Source organism: Equus asinus, chromosome 22 (genome assembly GCF_041296235.1).
Source record: "Equus asinus isolate D_3611 breed Donkey chromosome 22, EquAss-T2T_v2, whole genome shotgun sequence".
NCBI classification, from domain to species: domain Eukaryota; kingdom Metazoa; phylum Chordata; class Mammalia; order Perissodactyla; family Equidae; genus Equus; species Equus asinus.
In genome coordinates, this window is record NC_091811.1 from 31,249,178 (window position 1) to 31,274,028 (window position 24,851).

The 24,851-nt window shown below is 35.3% G+C and overlaps 1 protein-coding gene across 3 annotated transcripts in view; it reads left to right on the forward strand.

The window, feature by feature from the left end:
• The window catches only part of PDE3A (phosphodiesterase 3A), a 288,986-nt gene that overhangs the window by 4,688 nt on the left and 259,447 nt on the right, over nt 1-24,851 (forward strand). The window contains exon 1 of one of the 3 annotated variants that reach the window (XM_070493966.1): nt 19,270-19,333. The exons of the other annotated variants lie outside the window; for them this stretch is intronic. The gene's annotated coding sequence lies outside the window, so the exon portion shown is untranslated. Of the gene's footprint in view, nt 1-19,269; nt 19,334-24,851 lie in introns of those variants that run through there. 3 annotated transcript variants of the gene reach the window in all.

Genomic DNA, 24,851 nt, shown 5'->3' on the forward strand with positions numbered 1-24,851 from the left:
AATTTTTGACTTTAGTTTTTTAGCGTGCGTGATTTTTGAACACGTGGATTTTACTAGATTTCTTTCTATTTTTTAAAATAAAATTTCTTCTAAAGTGACAGGTAAACGTTTATGGACGTCAGTAAAAAGATTGTAGAGTAAAGAAAGGAATGCTTGAAGATGACGTATTTATACACCCTTTCTGGTTTTGCAGAAAGTTTTACTTGAAGAGACTGCTGGTGGAGCCAGTTTGCTTTTTAAATGCAATTTTGGGACATATGTTGTTACATGCTAATGTGTTTTGTGTCATAATCATAAACTTCAATTTGAGGAACAGTATATCTGAACTTCAGAATTTGTCAAAGTTGTGAACTGCGCTGTTAGAGTCAACTGAAAAAATAACATTTCTCTTGAGCATCTGTACGCTTAAGTGGATATTTAGAAGTTCAAATGGATATATACAGGTTATACAGGAAATATTAATTCAGGAGACTATTTCTAAGATTGCTGGTGATATAAATATTTCAGAAAGAAGGAGGAGGAGGAATCTAGAATTGTGAGTGAAGTTGTCCTAAATAAAGTTTAGTGAATTTTGGAGATGAATCTCCTTATTATCATGAAGCATTTTAAGACCATGGAATATAGTTGCTGTAATGGGCATAACAGAACAAAGCCTAACTTTAAGTACAAATTGTATCTGAAAAGGCATATTTAAATGTTCACCTCTCTATTCCAGGCAGATTTGACACTTGGAGAGGGGGTGGTGGAGAGGGGTTATGTATAGCAAGTGGAAATTTACACTTTTTCCACTGAAATTCATGCCTACCTATGGTACTCTTAGGACAACTTTAGAGAGTGAGAGAATATCCTAAGGTAGAGTAAGCTTTTTTTCTTTTTAGGTTATTCTGTGGATCATCATTTAGGTATTTCTAAGAACTAGTAATCACCATATGGTGTGAGTGGCTTGTTTGTTTCTGAAATGGAGTTGATTCCAGAGAATGTGGTGGTTTGACATTATTTCGCAGAATGGATGACAGCATCCTAGCCTCTCTTTGTTTGAAAACAAATGTACTTATTTAGCTTTCTGTTTAGATAAAGCAAATATTTCTTGGGTTTAGGCTTACTCTAAGAATGAAGTTAAAAACAGGCCACTGACTGATAGTTCATTTTGGTAGAAATTTGGAAATCACCAGAATAAAGTAAGCTTTCGATGTAAGGGTGAACCGGTGAGGAGGAAAGCACATTTTAATTTCTTTTCACAGGTAACGGGAGAGAATGTCTTTTAAATTGAAAACACTGCTGGTTCAGATATGTTTGGACACACTTTTCTTTCACTTACAAGAAAATGTGGGATGATCATTGCAGAATTGAACCATAATTTCTAAGGCAAATGTGTGATTTAATCATAAATAACTTGGCTCCAAATTAATATCATTTAGCCTCTGAAATAAAATTTCTGAAATTCCGTGATAATGTCTAGAAGTTAAGGAGTTATGGGTGGGTGAATTAACCAGCAGTGTTAACTAACTGCAGATTTTTATGGATTTTTCTCTGGTTTGAATTGATAAATGGAGAATCTGAATAATCTGCAAATTTATAAGAAAGTCACTGAGCAGTTCCTTTTCAAATGTTTTGCTGATTAATGCTGTTGAATATGCATATTTGTAATGTATTTTGGTCATTTTCTTTGGTTACTAGTTTTTTAAAGGCACTGTTTATGAGGAATATTTTAATGTGAGAGACTTGATCTCTTATGGTTGATGGAAAAACAAGGTTACATTTAGCAGAAATTTAGATCCTTGAAGTTCTAATTAGAGTATGGGTGAGTGCGGATGTATTTCTTAAGACTAGTTTTTATCTATGACCCATTAAAGTTGTTGGTGAACGTGATTGTGGGGTGGGGGGTGGGAACTCATGCAACAGTATCTTATAAGATAGGGCAATATCTCATACGTTAGTTGAACTGTGTGAAAAGTTCCGGAGCTATATAGTAAATGGCTTATCTGTTTTATCATAAGGAAATAAACTTCTGATCAAGGGAGCAAAGTGTACCACTGTCATCTGCATAGTTTATGAAGTCAAGAATCAAAATAATTATAAAACACGTATATAATGCTCCCTGAATGCTGCCTGATTAGGTGTTCTTTTCTGAAAGCGTGTACTATCAACTCAAGACAACACTCGGGCAACAAGTGAATTTTAAATAGAGGTGTAAGGACATAGAGCTCAGAGAGTCTGGCAGAGGCCTCTTGAGAATTTGTTTGGACCTTGCCCATTGTGAGGTTTAAAGGTGACAGCATTTCAGCCTTTTCTTCTCCATGTGAATGATAGTGGCCACTTGCTTATCAAGAATCTTCCTTCATTGACTCAATTTAAAAGGTCAAGGAGAATAGATGATAAAATTCTCATGAGACAAACCAACTGATGGAGATGTTTTCCTCCCTCCTTCCCTTCCTCCCTTCCTTTCTTCCTTCCTGAGCCATAAATAAGTCTATAGATTAGATATTGTATATGGAATTGGGTTTTGCAGCGCTGATGATAAAGATACCTTCAAGCAAAGAAAGGAGAAACAGGTCCAGTCTTCAGTCACAGAATTAATCTGACCCTGGGTGTGTCTGTGAATGCAAGTGAAGATACCTTTATTGTCAGGAAAGAGCGGACAAAGTTTGTAACATTTGCGTGGCTTTTAGTTCCGTCCTACCAGCCCAGTATCCTCAAGAGTGGAGCTGATTTTGCAGATCAGTGTGTCAAACTGTGCTTTTTTGGTTGGCAGTGTTAAGAAGGCAGTTGTTTCCATTAAGGTGTATGTATCTTTTCTAAGTGGATGTTCACTTCCGAGAGCAGGTGTGTCTCTCTCAAGTTACCACTGTACTTTCCAAACACTGGAATATACAGAGGTACCTAGAATTTCTTGAATTATTAGATTTTACATATGATTAATAAATGTTATCTTTCAATGTAAAATTTTAAATATGAAATTTTTACCATTTGGAAATTATATTTGAAGGGCGTCTCTGTTCTCTTTGTACATCAAAGAGCACAATTGGCTAGTCATTCCTCTCTAGTTACTCTGACACCTTACACATTCGTTTTTGAAAGATTCCAAACCAATCCCATTTTATTTTAGTTATATGTTAAGAAGAGTTTAATATCTTTGCTTGTGATTTCACATTAAATAAACAAGGCATATGCCTCTCTCCATTAATGTGTTTGTACCACATAATCACAAAATTCTTTGTGATGGATACAATGTCAGTCAGAAATGTACAGCTATATGCTTTATATTTTGTAATTAAACATCAAAATTGTTTCCCACAAATTTTTCCCTAAAGCACTTAATTAAACACCTTTAATAAAAATAGATTTTTATAGGACTATAATGGTATCTAGTGGTTGGTTATCAAAAGTAGAATCAAATTTTTCATCCCTGATGTGAGGAAGATATTTTCAAGCAAAAAAGCAAACAACGAGAGAAAAATGGGAGAAATAGGTGTGATTTTCGATGGTAGGCATATGGTAGGCCTTGTTACATCTTTGGTAAAAAGTATAATTTACTTGCGTTTACAGTACAGTTATAAAATTCAGAAGTATTTCTCCTGAATATATAGAATATTTTGTCCTTTAAATTTCTAAATACATTTTAGTATAACATAACATATTTCTCAGCTGAATCAATTTCAGAAACAATCATGGGATTTTTAATTAAATTGTAGCTTCTATCACATTTCAGTAGTGTACCTCAGCTATGGTGATACAAAGAGCAATATTGATTATTTATGACTCGCTGACAGAATTAAAATTAATTAATGTCAACTTCTGAAAACATGAAAAAGAAAAAACAAGATTTTCTTATCCTTTGGGAAAGGTGAGGGTAAAGAATTTTTTTGTGTGTGGGGACAAAATTGTGATTTTACTTTGTGAATACAGATATTTACAGCACACTGAAAAACTGTTTTAACGGACAGAAATAGTTAGTGAATCTATATAAATTTACAGAGGTTGGAAGGAGTCAAACAGTAATTTTACTCTTTCTGTATTGAGTCTAAAGTGTAAAAAGTTAAAACTGTAGAACTGAAAGAAATGCTGTGTATGCTGGGCTGTCATGTTAATTAAATAAACAACCAGAACAGTGACTCTGTGTATGAAATACATTTTGAAAAACCTGGGGGAGGGGAGGCAGGCAGGCAAGGGTGAGTGACACTGGCATGAAAAACATTCGTTATATCTGTAGTGACATTTGTGTGAATTTGTTGTATTCTGTTAGGAAACAGACCTCTAGAATATTCTTTCCAGCACTCTAGTTGAATAAAGGCTTTGCGAAATTTAATTTCACTTCTATTTTAAATCAGTTCTCATTTGTTGTGTCGAAGTAGGAATGTTTATGAACTTCAAAATAAGAAATATATGTATATACTCTATTTCAAGATTTTCCGTTAATAAGGTTTGTGCCAGTAACAGCCCTGTAGAGTCTGTGCAGGTTTCATTGACAACTCGTGTTATTTCATCTGTCAAAAGAATGAGCTTATCTTGGGTTTAGGGTGGGAGTTATATTTTTCAGAAAACATTGTTGTGAGATGTAATCTCATGGATATATGAAGGTAATCAATGCAACTATTATATCATGTATTATCTTAAGAGATTTCGACAAGCTGAAGCAACACCTTTGCAAGCGGCCAGTTTCTTGAGCTTTGTGAAATTCTGCCTAACCCACATGTTTGTGGTGAATTGTTTATGTAGTTGACGTGTGTCTCCTATTCTATGAAATCTTCCTCCTTTCTCTTGTGTGTGATATTTATGATTGTATCTTCTAAAAAACCCTCAAATATATGAAATTGAAAACTCAATTTATGTTTATTTTCTACGTTCGTGTTTTCAGTGAAGCTCTGTCAAATAATTCAGAATGAACCTCAGAAGGTTCAGACATCTTTATATTTTTGTACCTGAGGATGTACTCTGTTAACAGTCAAATGAACATTATTTCCTTTATATAGAAATTTAAATCTTTTTAGTAATTACCAATATATACTTTTACTATTGGTGGTATTTTTAAAAAGGAGTTTATTTATGTTTTCTTTGTAAGGCTATTCTAGGGAATTGTCTTAACTTTGAACTGAGAGTGGATGTTTACTTGTCAACATAAAATGCGTAGGTTTGATCTCTGGGGGAAAAAAATCTTAAAGATGTGCACAAGTTGTAGTTCAGAGACAAGTCTGTTGGATAATAATTGTCCAAAATATTAGTTGGCCATACGTGTTCACCATAAATGTAGACTACTTTTTAAAAAGAAGATGCTACTCTTAGCTAATATTATCCATCAAGGTCAGTGAACCTATCAGATGTCATATCAACACATTAAAATGTGCAGTGTGCTAAAAATCTTACAACTCATACACAGACAGATACGACTCAGCACCTTCTCTCCAGAGCTCAGAGTCTATATGGGGTAATGAGACATCAATGTAAGAAAACGGGAAATCACAGAAAAATATCTAGATGACCTATAGACAATCCTTGAAGGAATGCATATAATAGCTTACAGAGGGTTCTAAATCTAGGTCCAGAATCATTCATCTCTTCTCTGAAATTTTATGCAAAAGTTCGTCTGTTCATTTTTCTGGGGCGGAAGTCTATAGCTTCAAAGATGTTCACAAGGTCCTCCCCACATCATGGTTAAACATAAATGTTTTAGATTTTGAGCAGCTTTACATTTTGAAGACAGGGGGAATTTTTTCTTAGAAATGGAAATTAATGTAGTATACATTTATAGTTCTCATGAAATAAAGGTAAAAAGGTTACAGGATTTAGGACATGTTATAGTTTAGTATAGTGCCATGATAGTTTGTTTTCATATCTTGAGCTGGTAGTGTATGGTTGTAAGCAGCTTGTTGCAATGAGATCTTAAAATGCTTCATTCTGTGCAGGCTGTGCTTAGGGGACTAGAATTAGTCTGATCTTAGAGACAAGGAAACTGAGGGAGGGTCAGCTAAATGTATGTAGCCAGCCTGAGGCAAATTGTTGGCTGTTATCCAGTTCTCTCTTGGACTTGAACATGCTGCTGGGGGAACAGGATAGGAAAAGAGTCGGGCTGATCATTTTAAGCCTAGATATCACTTGCCATTTCATACATGGAGCCAAGTCTAAATTCTCCTTCAGAATTAGAAGACTGATAAAACCCATTGAATGTACAGATGGCACAAAACTCTTGAGCCTTACAATGAATTTTCTGGTCATCAGATAGTACCAGGCAGCCTCCGGAATGTATTATGTAGGACTTTATCCCATAGGTAAATATCAGTTGCATTGCAAAGTCTAACTCTGTGAAGTCTTTGTCTCATCCAAGAAGAATATGTGATGGTGGCTTAAACGTTGAATTTGGTTTTCATTTTAGTTTTTCAATAAATTGATTAAAAAATGTTCAGAATTTCAAAATTCAAGGCAAAAGCAATCTGCAAATCAGGAAATCATTTCTTTGTTAACAAAAGCAGCTTGTTGTTTTTGTTCACCTAACATGGCTTCCTTGGGAATCTATTAAAATGTAGGTAAATAAGATGTAATATTAGAGGAGGTCGTCAAGAACATTACCATTTAGAAGGTGGATAGCTCTTGGGGAAAAAGTCACAAACGGAACAAATTCTGCCTGTTTAATTTGATTAGAGCTGTCATTTATTATTGAGGAATCTGAATGATTATTAAAGATTTTAAGTATAGCCAGTCCTGCTAAGATAATAATAAAATTACTTAAGTGTATTCATGGTCTTTCATCCTAAGAATATGAACAGTTATAGAGAGCACATCATGTCTGTAGCTGTGTGTGCACGCATGTGCGTGCATGTGTGTGTGTGTGTCTGTGTGGTTTTTTTTCTCTGCCAGGAAAATGCTTTGGTTGTATCAATTTAGCGGAGAAACAGTGTCACCCAGTGGCTTTGATGAAAAAAAAGTCATGTAAACGTTATCGATAAGTGCTGTCAAATAGAAATATAACACGAGCCACATATTTGATATTTTCTAGTGGATGCATAAAAAAGTAAAAAGAAACGGGTGAAATGCATGATGATAATGTTTAGTTTAATCCATTATATCATGTCAACATAAAATCAATATAAAAAGTCAAGATCTTTTACATTCTGTTTTTTGTACTAAGTCTAAATATCTGGTATGTGTTTTATACTTAATTTGGTGTAACCACATTTAAAGTCCTTGTTAGACACGTGTGGCTCATGGCTACCTTATTGGACAGTGCAGCTATATATTTTTAAAGAGATGAAATACTTGCATACTAATGTCACCTTTTCAGTTATTTATAATGGAAAATCTATGTAGATTTAATGATAGCACTCAATATACAATCATTCAAGTTTCCATGGAATCTTCATAGCTAATTTTTGTACCACTAATTTCTCTAATAGTTGCCAAATCTATTTCCCCCTTGTCTTCATTTCACATTATTGCACATATTTAAAAATATGATTATTTTAATTGGAGGGGGGAGTTTAACAGAGTCCGTAATAAGGAACCTTTACGTCAACCTTATTTATAACACAGTGGCCAGATCTCCAGTTAATTATGAATTTGCCTATCCCAGTTTGATTCCTAACAGGGATTGCTTATGTATACAGCGTGAATGCGTGATTAGTCACGTACACGGTGATTAGTCTGTAATTGGGTTATCTAATGTCTCTGTAGAAATAAAAGTGCGTATGTTTATAATGCATGCAGGTCATTATCTTTGTAACTTAGGAAACTGAAGTGACAAACCTGCTAGTAGCTTTAATGGATGAAAATTATAACAGTGTCTGCAAAGGGCTGATGACTTCTCACTATTGCTTATGCAAACACCACTTTCATGGATATACAGAAGGAAAATACTCCCATTTGGTGTACAGAGAGCCCTGGAGATTTTGATAGTGTGGAATTTCTAAACTAGCAATTGACATTAGGTGGTTTTTGGAGTTCTATGTGATTTCAAACTGTAGGGTGAACTCAGGAAAATGTACAGATGAAAAAGTAACTTGTAGATGTCACCTTCCTTCCGTCTCCACTCCCCAAACTCTATGAATTCATTAACTCTAGGCATAGTTCCAATGTTACATTGAGAATTAATGAGACAATTACTTTTCTATATGGCATATTCCTTTATATACATAATAGACTGATTTTTTCAAAGTATGTGTTTATTTTGTATGTAATGGTTTATATCTGTGTGTGATGCTTATAGTGACTTTTGATTTATAAATTTCCCCTTTTCAAAGCAAGACATGTTATTTATCTTTGCATTCCAGAATAAAAATAATGAGATACACAGATTTTCACATATCACTTAGGAAATAGTCTAAAAAGAGCAAAAGGCAATAGAACCATGATATACAAAAAAGCATATTTGGCTAAAGTGAAATAATGTGGACTCACTCGCATTCCTGGTGAAGCTGTGTTAATTTAGAATTTTTGAAGTAGCTAGGTGAAGAATAAAATGCCGTAGTGATCAGAACTGTTACTTGAGAGAGTTTGTATTTGAATGTAATTGAATGTGGTCAATTTGCCCTGGCTAATTTTGAAAGCTGGTCTCGTACTTTTTTTTTTTTTGGCTAGTTTTCTTTTCTAGCCATGTTTGTGTGTGTATATGCATGTATGTGTATGTATATATATATATTTTTTCAAAGAAATGCATTTTATTTCGCGTTTCTTTTAACCTAATAGACTCTTCTTGCTAAGAATGTGTTTAAAAACTTAAGGAATGCTGGGGCTGGCCTGGTGGTGGAGTGGTTAAGTTCACGTACTCCGCTTTGGTGACCCAGGGTTCTCAGGTTTGGATCCTGGATGCGGACCTAGTACTGCTTGCTTGTCAAGCCACACTGCGGTGGCAGGTGGCATCCCACATAAAATAGAGGAAGATTGGCACAGACGTTAGCTCAGTGACAGTCTTCGTCGAGCAAGAAGAGGAAGATTAGCAACAAATGTTAGCTCAGGCCAATCTTCCTCACCAAAAAAAAAAATAATAATAATGAGGAATACCTTTCTGTCCCCCACATCCCACAGTACCTTGTTAGAATATTGAAATAATTTTATGCAAGAAGCTTGTGACTTTGATTAATAGGATTTTAGTAAAAAAATTTTCCATCTTCTGAAGTAAGTTTAAGTAACAGAATATGTATGCTATGGCTGTGGCAAGTGTTTCGTCCTCTCCAGGTATAATCCTCTTAACTAAACCTAATGGCACTTTGAAGTCATAGAAATATTATTTTGGGGGATGTTTTATTTTGTGGCAACCCGCGTCCTTAGGACATTTTTAAACGAGTGTGAACACAAAGGAAATAGTTCTGGTTTTTCAACTTAAGTCTTTTAGAGGATCAAATAAACAGGTCCATTTTGGAAATGCTCCTCAGGAGGCAGTCAGTGTTTGTCCTTGTGATATGGAACATCACCTTGTTTGGGAGTTAGTGCTTCGGGGTCCAGAGAGAGCAACAGTCTCTCAGAAAGTTGAAAGGAGAGAACCTGTTGAATTGCCTAGGCTGCCTTGAAAATTTGCTTTCTAGGCTCAGGAACTAAAATCAGATTGAGATCCTAACAGTTTTCATTATAAAAGGAATCAAACTTTTTAGCCTCCTTGTCTTAGCCTAAATATTTCCTTTAGAAAATTCTGGCCTAGTGCCTTGCTCATTGTAGGTGCTGGCTGGCAGGATAAATGGATGGAAAAGAAATAAAGGACTTTTAATCTGAAATGTTTATCTCCCCAGTCTTCTGAGATGAGCTAGTGATTGAACCGTTTAAAGTAAACTTCTATAGAGAGAAGAAGAGAAATAGTCTGTTAACTAGTCTATGAACTTACGTTTTTAATATATTTTTATTACTTTAAAAAATATTCCCTTGCTTGTGTCAGATAAGGGGCTGAATTTTCCTGTGTCCTTACTGGTGGAAATCCCACATTCAGCATGAGTCCTAGATATTTATTTTTAGCTTACTCCCAGCTGAAAATAAGAGAAACTACCACTGAGATCATTGTAGTGTAAACTTTAGAAAGACCTCTGAAATTAGGGTACCTTTTTTAGGAAAATAAAAATTCAAGTCTTTTTCCTGTTCAACTAATACATTAATTGAGAAAAAATGAACTTGGACTTTATTTGTTCCCACCACTTTCTACAAAATGTTGACAGGTGTTCGACTATACCTTTTTATACTCCATTCGTCTGTGATCTTGTTCTTACTGAGTAGCTGTATTTCCTGAAAAGTCTAATGTAGAGTAAACACTATCTGTATTTTATCTTTTAATTGTGCTCCATTATAAAGTACGTTTTGAGCCAATTGCTTCCAGAGGTGACTTTGGGAAATTAGCTTATTTAAAATGTCATCTGAGTATAGTGCTATGCCAATTGTGCTGAATAATCTAGAAGTTTGGTGGCATCATTTCAGAATCCAGGTGAACTGAAAAATCAACGGATTACAGGTTTTCTTGAAATGACAAGTTTTAGTTTATCCAGTCAATTTTTTTTTGGTCTGTCTAGTTTTTAATAGAACTTGACTTGTAAAAATAGAACATTTTTTTTAAGTCAAATAAGAATGTTTTGTTGCTATAATTTTAATACTTAATAGAGATATTGTCATATCCTCTTACTAAAATCAGAAGCTTCCTTTTTGAGTGTGTAAGGCAGGTTATCGTGCCTTTAGATAAACTAGAGTATAGTGTTTAGAAACAAATTATTTCCAGCTTTCTCTTTTAGAGACAAGTTTCTTTTAGTCTGTGGATGTCAAATGATCTCAAGGGTAGATTTTTTAGAAAGGTTGCCATTACTGAAAACTTTCAGAGCTTGAGGTTTCTTTGAATGTATTATTTTTTAAAAATCTGAATAATGTTTCTTTTTGGAAAAATAAATTGCAAACTGAAAATTTAGTTATAAATTCCTATTTTGAAATAATGAAGATGTATTCTTGTAAACAAGACATTTCCAAATTTATGTGGCATTTTAATAAAAAATTTAGAAGTAAAACCTTTTAACTATATTTTCATTTTGGGCCAGGAATCTGTACCTGTGCCTGTAGCATCGTGCGTCTTGTTTGTTTTAAGTCTTAATGATTTGTTTTTGCCGTAATTGGAATTGTTTTTGCTGGATAAGCAGGGCCTAAAGGATGGCGCAGTTAATAAGTCAGTAGCCTCATTTTGTCCTCTCCTCTTCATTCCTTTTATGTGAATAATAATTGGATTAGCCTTCTTGACGCCCTGTGAGAATGACACTTAGAGCTTTTAAATGTGTTCAGTGGAACTTGGGTAAGCAATTAACTAGTCCTCAATGGAAAGTGTGAGAATTCGATTGAAATTGTTGGATACAGATAGAACTGAATATTGATTAAGTAAGTGATCTGAAAAATAAAGTAGCATTCAGAAATGGAAACAGCTTATAATAAATGGGCAGAAGAAACTAATGCTAGTATTTTGGTTGTGCAGAAAGAAGACCAGCTCAAAATCAAAGGAAGAATTCCTCAGTTTTAACAAACATTTATTCTATGGTCTTTTGGGGATATAGTGTTGGTCCACTTAAAATCTAGAACTCCTTATGATTTGGAAAGAGAAGACCCTGAGCGGGTCGTTCTTGGACGCTGGGTAGGAGGAAGCCCAGCCATGCCTTGGCTCAAAATTTGTCCTCAGACCAAATACACTTGGATTCTTTTTCAGAGGTCACAATGCTATTTGTGAACTTTCCAGACATTCATTACTTTCCAAGACATTGATTCTTATTCTTTAGTTCTTAGCACACTTATCACTTTGACTTATAAATGTGCCCTTATGGCAATGTTGGGTGAACTTTTACCTCTTATGTGACCAGACTGATTAAAAATGTCAGCAAGTCAATACATCTTATTTAAGATCCAGGACGCTCTTTATTTCACGTCGACTATTTGTTACCTTCTCAGTATTTCACTATGTCTGGATTCTTATCTTCTTTTTCTCTAGTGCTAATTAATCTTAGATAATTATAATGCCATGTTAATCAAACTATTGTTTATGAGTTCTCACAGTAAATGCCTCTGATTAATAGATTAATAGACTTCCTTTAGATGCTTTCAAAATTTGTGGGAATATGGCCTTACCTCACCTACTTATAATTACACATCATCTGGCACTTTCTAAATCGAGCTGCGTGCTATAGGTCTCAAATTTTAGTGTGAATAAAAATCATCTATTAAAATGCAAATTCCTAGGTCCTACTGTCAGATATTCTGATTTAGTTATATGTAAAGTGAGGTCCAGAAAGTTAAAGTTTTAAGGAGCCCTCTAGGTGCCTCAGGGGAGAAACATGGGGCTATAACTTGTGTCTGCTAAAACTGTACAGAAAGGTATTTTTTTTCTTTTTGGTGAGGAAGATTGTCACTGAGCTAACATCTGTGACAATCTTCCTCTATTTTGTATGTGGGATGCTGCTACAGCATGGCTTGATGAGCCGTGCATAGGTCCACACCTGGATCCGAACCCGTAAACCCTGGGGTGCCGAAGTGGAGCGTGGGAACTTAACCACTATGCCACCAGGCTGGCCCCAGAAAGTTTTGACTTTTGCAATCTGATTAAACATATCGTTAAAAAATACTTGGCTTAGTATCATGGGAAAAACTAATTAATTAATTTTTTTATACACGCAGACACACAGATTATAGTTTATGAACATATGACATTCATAAAATTTTCACTTTGATTTCCCTATTGAGGATACCTCAGAAAAGTTATTTGACCACTCTGCATATCAATTTCTTCTTCTATAAAATAGGAACAACATTATCTCTGCCTATCTCATATGGCTGTTATAAAGCTTAAATAAAAGTAAATTGCTATATAAATGTTACGAGTAGAGAGTATATACACTGACAGAGTCAGGCCGAGGCTTTGTAATCATACAAGTTTCTTCAACTTTCTGAGCTTTAATAGTTCTATCTATAATATAAGAATAATACAGCCTATTAAGACGTGTGAAGATTAAATTAATGGAAATAATGGACATCAGTTCTTATCAGACATCCCTCCCAGCTGAACAAGAATAGTATCTATCCTCCCCATTAGGGCCTTGTCATCGAAGGTTGTAGGCTAAATATCAGAAAGTACCATGTAAAACAATGCAGACAAATTTGCATTTGATTAAAAAAAACAAAAAACCCAGACTTAAAAGTCTTAACAAAAGATACAGGTTTTCTGGAAGTTAATTAAAATGCTATTAGAGAGTTGCTTAAATTACAGTCAAAGCCACCGACAAATGATGAGCCTGGAGAGCCAGACAAGTAGATAGTGGAAAGAGAAAAATCTGACAAAGATGGCGACAGATGCTTCAGAAGAAAAAGACACAAGGGAAGAAGGATGAAGGGAGATATTTAGGAAAATTGACGGTCTTTGAACATGTTTGTGAAAATGGCTCATGGCGCTGTTGTGAGTCAGTTGTGCAATTACGTATCGTGCCCATTGGAAACTTGATTTGAGCTTTAGCTGCCCTTATAACCCATATTTTGTTTTGAAAACCAAAGTTGTTTTCAGAATTCTTAGTGTCATTTTTTGTGGTAAGATTCCATTCAAACCTTTCTTTTTTCTTATTATTTGCCAATGATACCGTTATTCTCAAATAATGGGGACTTCCTGCTTCTAATTTGTGGAAAGCAGCTAGTACAGCAGTGGCTCGGAAGTGGCCCTCAGCAGAAGGTAGTGATTGTTTATTTTATCACATAGGGATATTCTTCTGGATGCTCTCTCTTTTTACCAGCTTCCACAGGGCCCTACTGTAGGCCTCTACACCCAGACCACTTTCCTTCCAGATTTTCCCATTTACTGAATGATCTTTCAGTCTTGCTGGAGGTGGTTATTTTGGTTTGACCTCAGCAGGAGCCCGAGTGCTGTGTCGTCTCACTCTACCATCACTGATTTCAGTTTAGAAATTCTGCCTGGAGTAGTCATCTTTTTCCCAGCTTGGTCATAGAAAGTTCTCTAGTTTTCACTTCCGTGATATAGGAGGAGATGTCCCAGAGGTGATAGCAGAGGCCAGCAGATAGGAGAGGACCAGGCTATGGGGGGTCATTGCAAGACTGTTGCTCCAAGTGGAATGGGAAGCCACTGGAAGCTTTTAAGTAGAGAGAGAATGTCATCAGATTTATATTGAATAGGATCTCTCAGGCTCTCTGTGTTGAGTGAGAATAGATGTTAGACGGGAGAAGTGAGATGAGTTAGAAGACCATTGCAATCGTCCAGGGAGGAGTGGGAATTAGGCCAAGAGGTAGGTTAGTGGGAAGATTGTAAATATATATTGAAGGCAATACCACCAAGATTGGTATTGACTGGCTGATCTTCTCTTTGAGGGGTGAGAGAGAGTTTCTTTAATGTTTTCTCTTTTATTTAAGGGTCTAAGATTAAGGGGATATATATCTCTTCATTTCTTGCCTTTAAAAATCTGATTGGGCTGACTTTTTTTTTCTTTTTCTCTTCATTTTTCTCTTCTGTTTTTGCCTTCCAGAGGACATCCAATTGTGGGTCTGACTTTCAGGAAAGCCGTCAGCTCTCCTTACATTGAAACAGATTCGAATCAAGTATCTTAAACTCTTCAAAAGTTGTTAGTTTGTTAGAGTACTATAACATTTGGTATGACCAAAATTGGTTTTGAAATTTTACTCTTATAGAAATCTTTTTATTTTAAAATAAACTTTAATAAAATAAACTTTTAGTGAATTCGTGTCATTCTCACTGTCCCTCTTAAACAGATGTGTTTGTAGTTCATGCTCTAATATCTTAAGCTCTAATATAGCAAAAATGTTAGACCGTTCAAAGAAAATCCAAGCCTTTCTCTTTTTATTAGTCTTTGAATAGTCTGACAAATCCCATTTTTGTCTAAAGGCATGTTGTCAATATATCCCAGACCTTCCTATAGAGGAAATGCCTCTATTTTGTTTTCATATTAACCTGGATCATGTGTCAACCTACAGAGCATTTCAGTGATAGGTACTAAATAAATATTTAAATTACGATAGCTTGATTGCACTGGAACTTTCCAGAGTTTGCTAACTCTACATTGTGGTTCATATCTGATTATGAAATATTTTACATACTGCTTGGGAGCAACCAAAGATAAGGAATTTAAAAAGGTGTGAAGAGTTTTTAATCGCATGGGGAAATCCTTTGATGAGTGACGAGGGAAATCGGGAAACAAAATCGAGGATATGGCCTGCTTTTACCTACAACCAAGTGCGTAGCAGAAAGGAAAGTGCTCCAAAGATTTTCTGTTCTCTGTGTGAGGGTATCGTGGGTGTTTTTTACTTATTTTTCTATTATTTTTTGTATTTTCTAAGTTTTTAACCATGGGCATATATTTTATAATCAGAAAAACAAAACTTGGTAAAGAAATGTAGTCATTTGACATTGTTGCTCTGGATATGGTCACAGAGGGTTTCAGGGCCACTGGCCTAGCAGTCGTTGGACTTGCAAGCGTGGAAATAACAACTTGAGGTGTTCTTAAGAATGGTAATGTTGTCTTCAATACGGGGTAAAACACATTCAGAAATAAAATCTTCAAGATTCCCAATTCGTCACGCAGATGGCTGGACAAGCTTAAGTTTCTTATGAGATTGGAGGTGCAACTGGTACGCGATCCTCTAAAATTGGTCCCTGAAACTATAAATTGGCATATAAACAATTTTTGTAACTTTACTTGAAAGTATAGTTTTATTGAAAAAATATATGTACTGAAATACATACATATGTATTGAAATATGCTTCAATTTTTACAAAAGCTTTTGGGCGTATTTTTGGTTAAAAGGTAGCAACAAAACTCTAACACCACAACTGATATGTTGAGATGAATATGAAAACAATTCATGTTCTGCTAAGGAGAGAAACTTCTTTATAAAACATATATAAGGAGAGTGTGGAGCCTACATCACTGATTATTAGGCCAGTAAGGTTGAGATTAAAAATCAGCTTCATAATGATTGTTTTTCAAAGCAATGAACATTCTCTAAAAAATATTTTTTGCCTGAAAGAATTGTGTGTACTGAAGTACTTATTAAATACATAGTATAATTTTTCTAATAGTTTATGCAGTCTATAAATAAAATAGAAGCATTTTAATTTTATAACATTTGAAAATTTCATCCATAACTCATATGCAGAAATATTATGTTATTTCTGTATTTTGCTTTTTCTGCATCTGAATTACACTAGGTGTAATATTGATTAATCTCAGTTTTGCTTGTCAGGATTTTGTTGATTATTCTTTGCATTTCCTGTATAAGGAAATTTTTATATTTCCATTTACTATTCCTTGTTTAATAAATGAATAGGGAAAGAAAGCAGTGTGTAATATTTTAAAAATTACTTCCATATCTGGGATTATTAACATGCTTTCTCATTTGAAGAACTCTCAATTTCGGTGGAAATAAATTTGAGAATATGAAACCAGTTTCTATAACTGCCTAAAAAAATAAACTAACTGTGGTCTCACTTACCCCCCCCAAAAAAATCTTTGCAGAAATAAATATGATAGAATCAGAGATGGTAGTTAAGTAGAAAAACAGTAACCTTTATTGAGCATTCCACCCTGTTTTTACTGTTCAGTCCAAGGCGAGCTAGCAGATTAGCACTAGCTGGTTATATTTGCGATGGTTGAGTTAGGTGACAGACTGGTAGGCATTTCTCTGCCAAGTGTCTGTGTGGGTTGGTGGGTCTGGTGGCCGGGGGGCGTGGAGAGGCAGGTTGGCACTGAAGTTTCTGTTTGGCTAGGATCCAGATCTCAGAGACGTACTTTTTCCTTAGAACCAGAGGTTACCCATTGCTGAGGCACACTAATCATAAAACTAGAAGTCATCAATCAGAATGTCAGGTTATTAATTTACACTGGGGAATTTAACTATAAAGAAGACCAGAGTGCCAGTGCTTACTGGTAAATGCTTGTTCCCAGTGGGAAAGTCACCTTTAGCATGGTTAGCTTCTAGACTGCGACTAGGAGTCTCGAGCTTGTGGGAAATCTCTTTGGAAACCTTACACTGTTCATGTTTTTTATTCCAGAACCTTTGAAGAGTGACCACAACATGCCAGAGAGGATGGGATTATTGGGGGAGGGTGCCCCTGGTTTAGAGGAAAGATACTATATTAACAAATGATTACAGTGCCGAGTGGTAAACGCTTTGAAATACCACAGAAAGTCATGAGAACTTTGCCCTCTTGAAAGGTCGTAGCTAAATTTAATGCTTGAATACCATCACCCTCTTAATGTGGATTTCTGGTAAAATTCTGTCTTCCTTTCTTTTCTGACTTTTCTTTTTGATGTATGTTTAACTTTTTTCATGTGCCTATGTTAATAGTAAGCTGACTATAATCAGCTTTGGTACAATATAAAGGATATATCTAAAAAAGAAAAAAAATAGGAATGTATCTTTAAACGAATGGTTCCCTGTATTTCTCCTGTGGGCATGGACTCCAGAGGGAAGGAGGGAGGCAAAGGGAAAATGTGTTGTGGAGCTGGATCCAGGTGTGAAGCAGTGTTATGTTCTGGAAATGGCACGTGGAACAGATAGCCTAGTGTTTGTGGTGGGGGGAGCAGTGGGTTGATGGGAAATTTTTAAGAGATAAGACAGAGGAGGTTGGAGGTGGGGAATAAAAAATAGAGTGTCTTAAGATTAGACTGAGAAATATGAACTTTATTTTTTCTGCACCAAAACTTAGAAGTTTTTTAACCAGAGGGAGATATGACCAGATGCAACATGACTTTGATAACAGTGGATTGGATGAGGGGCAAATGACACAGGCCACGTTTAAGAGGCTATTGCTACAGTAACTTTTATTCCAGTATATTGTTACAATTGTTCTATTTTCTTATTAGTTATTGTTAATCTCTAACTGTGCCTAATTTATAAATTAAACTGTATCATAGGTATATATGTATAGGAAAAAACATAGTATATGTCAGGTTTGGTGCTATCCACAGTTTCAGGCCTCCACTGGGGGCCTTGGAATGTAGCCCCCAAGGGTCAAAGGGGACTACTGTATCCTTCTAAGCTTGTCTTTATATATCATGGTGGATTTTTGGAGGACTTTTTTTCTTGTTTATGTATGTGTTCCTTTTCCTAGAAAGCATCACTGCTGTTATATCGGAGGGTTAGAGGGAAATTCAAGGTAGAGCCAAATTGATGAAATCCCTGACGAGTGGTCCTCATTAACGTTTTGCTTAATGACCACCATGCCGGGGAGCTCAGTTCCCTTCCGTACCATTTCCACTCTCCCTCTCCATTTCTCTCTCCTCTCTTCTCTTTTTGGAAATTACGGTCTTTTGAAACTGAGAAGTCCAGAACCTGGTACAGGAGTTTAGATGTGGTCTAACTGGAACGAAGCAGAATGTGACTTTCCCCTTTATTGTACCCAAATAATTTATGGACCTTTTTTCAACATATACTTGCCTAAGCACCAATCCTAAACCTAAATTATTTCACAATGTGGGTGAGCAGGCAGGAAGATGTGTGATTCTGTCACATATCTACTCACAAACCACTAATCGAGAGAGTAAGACCCTTAATACATACTAAGACTGCATTTGTCTTTTTTTATTTGATTAGCAAAATAATCTATAGATTTATAGTTTAATTTTTGGTTGGCTAAAACTTTGAAGACCTTCACATGAGTGAACACTAAGCTCTCTCTTTCTGTATTGTCTTTGTGACTTGGGACCTTCTGCTCTTGTTTGATTCAGATGAAAACAGGAAGAAAGCCAAGATCTCTGCTGTATTAAATATCTTCTGGTGATTTGTGTATGACTAGAAGAGGGAAAAGTGGAAGGAAGAAGCACTATGTATATAACCTTAGTCAAGTTTTAGGGAATTAAAATAGTTCCATTTCTATTTTCTCTTCATTCGAAGCACACCTTTAACACAATAGAAGTCTACAGCATGTTTAACAATGCCTCAGGTTCTCCTTGGCACAGAACCATAGCTAGGAAAACAACCAGTGCAGCACTGTGACATTTTGTCCATGGATTTTGTACATAATACTTAACAGAAATATTAAAACGATTTGACAAATTCATAACTATCACTCCATGTAGGTCTAAAATGTAGCTGGAAAAGGAAGCTTTGAGATTTGATGTACCAAATTATGGGTGCTTTGGGAAGTATTATCAGCATAAGATGGCGCAGTCAATGGTGAAATGAACTTTTCATTCTAGGTGAGCTCTTTAACAGAGATGGCAGTAACGATCGTGCATTGTCTTCTGCACAGGTGATTATCACGTGGTAGGCTTTTGCAAACTCTAACTGGCCCTTGGTTCTCATATGTTCTCTCTAGGGAGACCTCCCCACCTCCCGAATCAATGCTGTAGGGAGCCACAGTTACTGACGTGTGTGTCATATCCATCAGGTATGTTGAAGTGAGAAAAAAGGAAGTTTGTAATCCCACCTCTATAAACTTGATCCAAGAAGGGCATGAACCTAATTTGTGGACCAAATGAGCATTTACTTTCCTGTACAAAGTTCCTGTAGGGAGAGATTTAAATAAATATAGCTTAGAGGCAGGGCCTTTTCAGGGCTTTCATTTGACATCAGTGAAATATTCTTGCAAGAGGCAATATTTGCCTTAATTTTTACAGGTCATCTGAATTTTACTTTTGACTTTAATTACCAGTTTTCTAACTTTGAATGGCAGACTCTTTCATAATTTTTTCCCATAAAGTTATACTTCATTATTTATTTTCTATCGTTTATGAGTTCATGCTTGTAACTGGTAGGGAAATCATAAAAAAAATGGGGCAGAAAGTAGCTAGAACACTGAATGTTCTAAAAGGATAGCTCTGCATTAAAGATGGTATGAATTGCTTTTTCATGGGTTGGGATAAATAAGAAACCTCTTTGTGGCACTTTGGGCAGTAAATGAAGGTTTGCTGTACTTGACATTAGAATGAAACAGACTGCGAAAGTAAAGAGTTGCACCTGAAGTGTTTTTATCTAGTTTAGTTCAATATTGATTTGTACAATCCATTAGCTATCAGAAAAGCATTGTAATTGTGTAGAACTCTACCTATCCTTATAGAAGTGCCAAATTCTGTAATTGTAATCTCCATAGAAGAACATATGATTTTAAACTGTAAGTAGATCAGAACTTGAGTCAGTTCTTCTAACTCTGCGTTTCCAGAGTTTTAAATAGAGTACGGCACTGATTATCAACTGGGGCTAATTTTGCCCCTAGGGGACATTTGGCAAAGTCCGACAATATTTCTAGTTGTCAAGACTTGGGGAGGGTGCTACCCATGAGCCGGGAATGCTGTTACACATCCTACCACGCACAGGACAGTCCCCTAGAGAATCATCTGCCCCAAAATGTTGAGAGTGCCAGGATTGAGAAACACTCTAAAGAGCACTGTGCATTTATTTTTATTAATACTCCATACGCACAGGAGGATGAAACAAATGGAAATTGAATTTTTTTTATTCTAAGTGTGAAAATAACAGTAGTGGGATCTATGGGTGGAGGGATTCAAGTACAGTAGGACAGTGATAAAGATGCAGGGTTGGTTATCAGATTTGGGTTCCAATCTTCACTCCAGCCACTTATTAGCTGCCTGGCTTGGGTAAAATGATTAATCCCTTTGAGATTGAATGTATTCATTTATAAAATGTGAATAATAAATTCTACCTTACAGGCTTGTTCTGATAAGTAAAATGATGTTTGTAACCTGGAAAATATTACTTGTTCAATACCGCCACTGTTATTCTGTTTAGAATGTAATTTGGGATTGACAGTGTAGTATTTATATGGTTATGTAGGGAATCAGATGGTGGAAATATTATCCGTAGAGATGAATTTCTTGAAAGAATCATAAGGATTTCTCTGCAATTTAAGGAAGCAATGTAGCCTTTAACATGTATGTATATTTAAATATATATATATATATATATGAAGAACTAGGAAAGAACATTTGACAACCTGGGGAGACCTACAAGAATGCAATCTTCAAATCAGGAAACTAACATTTAAAAAAAATGCCAAATTAATAACGGAAATTACCAATGGGGTTTGTTAAAAAATAAAACAGGATAAAGAAAAATTTGACGTTCTTTTATATTGTTTAAATGTTTTATTCAAAAAGCATATATCCCTTTTGTAATTAAGAAAACAAACCTTGCAGTAACAACAACAGAACGCTTATAATTTCTCAGTATAAATGTTGAAGAATGTGATACTTGTTAAAACATTCCTCTTCTAATTTGTAGTTACCTTCTTTGCTAGTTTATCTCTATTAGTTGGTTTCTCTCTTTAGTGACCTTACTAAAAGTGGTTAAGCTGTGGGACCCATTAAAATTTTACTGGCATGATAAAACTGGTCATATTGATGCCTTTATCTTCTATGTTGGCATGCGGCACTGTCACTGGAGCCAGTGAAATTTGGTCTGGGTGGTGAGTAAAGAAGAGGACAGGAGAATTTATAACTTGAGTCTCCAAAGGCAGGATGCTTTCCTTGCATGGGTCCTCTTGAGCAGTTTATTAAGAACTTGAATAAAAACATAGGAAGCATATTTATTACATTTCTAGTGTCAAAAACAGGAAGGCATCAATAATCGTTTGGATGATTGGATATAAATTTCAAAATGTGCATAGATTTGAACAGTGGGCAAAAACTGAGAATATCACATTTAACAGGAAAAAGATTGCAAGGTCCTATAAACTTAGTTTTAGAAATAATTTCATAATTTCATGATGAGGGAGTTTGGACTGTTATCTAATTGCTCTTTAAATAAAGAATAAATACTGAGGGTTGGAGGGCTGTCCGTTCAGTGAGTTGACTGCCTCTTAGGCTCGGTTTTGGCCGCATAATTTCTGGAATTCTACGTCTGCATTTGTAGCATCATGAACAGTTCTGCTTGCCATATTTTCAGAGGAATATTAACCACTATAAAGTAGTCAGAAGGCCTAGAATTACTCAAATTCCTGCTCTGCCATGTATTAACTGTGTGGTTTTGGGAAATTATAATGCTTAATCTCTAAAGTGTAGGTTTTGTTATATAAAAATTTTTTTTTTAAAACTACCCTGTAGAAACGTTTTAGGAATTGGCTACAAGGATGCTGCTGCTCATAATAACAACTATTATTAAATCTTGTGTGTTGCTTACTCCAAACCAGTCTAAATTCTAAGAGTTTCACATTTATGAATGCATTTAATCTTCATCAGCACTTTTTGAGGCTGGTACCATTATTCCCATTTTACAGCTGAGGAAACTGAGGCACAGTGGGATTAATGTCTGTATGTCTTCTACCAGTAAATCATAGCTTAAAATTTTGCACATATACAATGCCAGGCACTGTGACACGTGTGTCATGACAATGTCATGTGTTTTACATACCCTTGTGGCCTTTGGCCAATATTAGGAAGTTGGACTCATTTTAAGAAAGGTTTTGAGCCCTGTTGGTACCTATTAAGACTTGAAGAATTATTTTATAATGTATTTCAAGGCAGGATTTATTTCCCCTATAACCATACAACAATGACTTAGCAAGTTAATATAGTAATATATTATGTATATAGTAAGATATATATGATAATAAATTATTAAGTTAATATAGCATAATTAGCAAAATCATAATTGGGTTCAAATAGTATGATTGAATGATACTTTAAAATATTTCCCAAACACTATTTATACTGTGCCATTTACTTTGAACAGTCATAATTTTCTTTTAAATTTAAACTGTAAATAATTGCTTCCTGGGTATTTATTTTAAAGATGGCCTATAAACTGTATTCATCAATTCAAAATTATCAAAATAGGCAATTCAGTCAAAAGGAGAATCAGCCCCTTTTCTTAAACGGCAACAAAGCTAATTATAAGAACTCTGAAAAAGATGAGACTGCAAATAAATGAAAGAAAAGGAAGAGTTGTTCATGACTGTTGATTAAATATGGGAGGTTTCGAACAAGCAGAGGATTTGGTGAATACTTACTGAACTTGAACTGGTTCTCTAATACACTCTACAGAAACTCACTGATATTCATCTGTCTGTGAGTATGCCATTTTTCCAGGAGTGCTGGCCATCTGTATCCAGTTCAGTCTAACTTCTTTTTTTGTTGTTGACCATAGCAGAAACTCTGATTTTTATTTCCAAATGCGTAATTACTAAGACTAAATCAACTTAGGAGAAAGTAGGAAAATACCTCGTGTCTTATTGGTGGAGAAAGCGGAGTGGGCGCCTGGGAGGAAGAGCTTAGTGTTACTCTGGAGGAGAAACAGCAGGGACCACGTGCAACAGCTTTACAGTTCCTTCACTTTTTTGTTGTTTTTTTTTCACCCTTTGTGATAATATAGTAATAAAACATCTTATTTTTATTTTCTCAATTTGGACATGTCAGGAGTCTCACTCCATGTCATCAATTGATTCATTCATGTCCAGCTCCAGAACTATCCTGATAACCTTGCTAATAACGTTTTGAAAATCTGTAATGAGTCTCTGAGTTATAAAAAGCCTAATGTTTTCTTAAAAATGAGAGGGGATCATCTAAAGAACTTATCTTTTATCTAAAGTACTTATTTTTTTGGCCTAGGTCTCTCTGCATCCCCTAAAATGACAGAGCCTGCTAAAAAGAGTTTTATTTTAGTGGTCTTTATTCTAGTCTATGTGAAAAAATGATTCTTAAATGCGTAAACTAAGTGAATGAAAATAGACATGTGGACAAGTTTGTTTAGCACCAATGATTGCATATGTTATTCTGGAACCCAAACTTCTGTTTACTTACCCATTCTTAGAACTCCAGTATCTCTAAGAAGTTTCAGTGCTAGAAGATTTTATTTATGTTTTTAAATTGTGGTAACATATATATAACATAAAATTTACCATTTTAAACATTTATAAGTGTACACCTCAGTGGCATTAAGTACATTCATATTGTTGTGCAACCTCACCACCATCCATCTCAGAACTTTTTTTATCTTCCCAAACTGAAACTCTGTACCCAATATATAAGAGCTCTTCCCCATTCCCACCTCTCTCTAGCCCCTGGTAACCACTGTTCTACTTCTTGTGTCTATGAATTTGACTACTCTAGGTACTGCATACAAGTGCAATCATACAGTATTTATCCTTTTTTGACTGGCTTATTACACTTAGCATATGGTCTTCAAGGTTCATCCATGTTGTAACATGTGCCAGAATTTCCTTCTTTTTTTTTTTTTTTTTTTTGCTGAGGAAAATTCGCCCTGAGCTAACATCATGCCAATCTTCCTCTATTTTGCATGTAGGTCACTGCCACAGCATAGCCACTGACAAGTGGTGTAGGCCTGCACCTGAGAACTGAACCCAGGCCACCCAACCAGAGCACACTGAACTTAACCACTAGGCCACAGGGCTGCCCCATCCCTTTTTAAGATTGAATAATATTCTGTTGTATATATATATATATATATATATATATATCACATTTTGTTTATCTATTGATGGATAGTTGGGTTGCTTCTACTTTTTGGCTATTATGAATAATGCTGCTATGAACATGGGTGTACAAATAAGAAGATTTTTATTACCTACAAAGTGGCAGTAATGTAAGCCTTTTATAGCAAATCACCAAGTTGACAAAGGAGCTACAGCAAACATGGGTGACTTAACTGCTTTTATTTAACTAAGACACTTTTTCCAAACTGATCCTAATTAATTACCTCCTCATGGAAAGAGAAAAGATTACAGGAAGAGAATAAAAGCCATACATGAGTTTTAGCACATTATTAGGACCTGTAAATTTTGGGTTAAAACTTAAATTTTATAGCTTGACTGGTCATTACTTTCAGATTAAGACTATTAAAAAATTGATTAGAGAAGCTAAAAAATACTATGATTTTAGTTGTTTTTTCTTAGAGAGTCAAACAAACAAATAACAAAACTGTTGACAGAAATA